This window comes from Sturnira hondurensis, unplaced genomic scaffold (assembly GCF_014824575.4).
Source record: "Sturnira hondurensis isolate 20B ecotype Veracruz unplaced genomic scaffold, ASM1482457v3 Scaffold0008196, whole genome shotgun sequence".
Lineage (NCBI taxonomy): Eukaryota > Metazoa > Chordata > Mammalia > Chiroptera > Phyllostomidae > Sturnira > Sturnira hondurensis.
The window spans coordinates 16136658-16137520 of record NW_028080827.1 but is presented as its reverse complement, the minus strand read 5'-3'; positions in this window follow the sequence as shown (position 1 = coordinate 16137520).

The following is an 863-nucleotide window of genomic DNA, read 5'->3' as shown; positions in this document are numbered from 1 at the left end:
GTGGCTCCCGAAGTGAAAGGGCACTGGGTTTAGGAAAGGCCCAGGACTAGGCAGGCTAAGCATTTGTCCGATGAGGACTGGCAGGGGTGAGGCCAGGGTGGTGAAGATGTGGGAAGGTTGATACCTTCCTCTCTGCCCTACACTCTTTCTGTGGAAACTACTTGATTGAAGGGCCTGGAAGAGCCATTCCAGAGATATTTGATACTTTTCAGTGAAAATATTACCCATGCATCCAAATGGAGTTTTCCTTTATTTCTATTCCACCATGTTTGCTTTTCATAAGGATGTCCGTCCTCCCCATCCACACCGCCCCCCCCCCCGCCCCGCAGCACAAATTTGGCCACCTAACATTGTTTGGAATCTTTTTCTATTTGCTTAAAGTCTTCAAGAGTAACCTATGGTATTTTCAGTTTCCAAGTCTGAAAAAATGAGCATGTATCGGAATTTCGAACTCACTGTCAGAAAGCAGGAAATCACCAAGTCTCTGGAAGCAATACCTCTACGTCGACTCGCACGACTGGGGAACGGTGCAGGTTTGGGGCCTTTACTCACAGTATGTTGACATGTGGATGCTACTGCTGAAGACTCAGAAAACCATACAAGTACTGCAAAAGGCTCTACATCTGTGCAGATATACGCCAATAATGGGGACGAAGGCTTTGGGAAAGAGTGTTTTCAGGGTGGTGGTAACCTGAACAGACCAAAGGGCATGCTGCTTTGGAGGCTTCTGGGGAGACTGCTGCACAAGACACAGTTTTCCCCTGAACTTGGGAGATGCTGTTTTAAGAAACCATTCATGAGGGCAGGTAGGTTAATCACACGATCTAAAGTTCACAAAGTAAAAACATACAAATGACACCAAC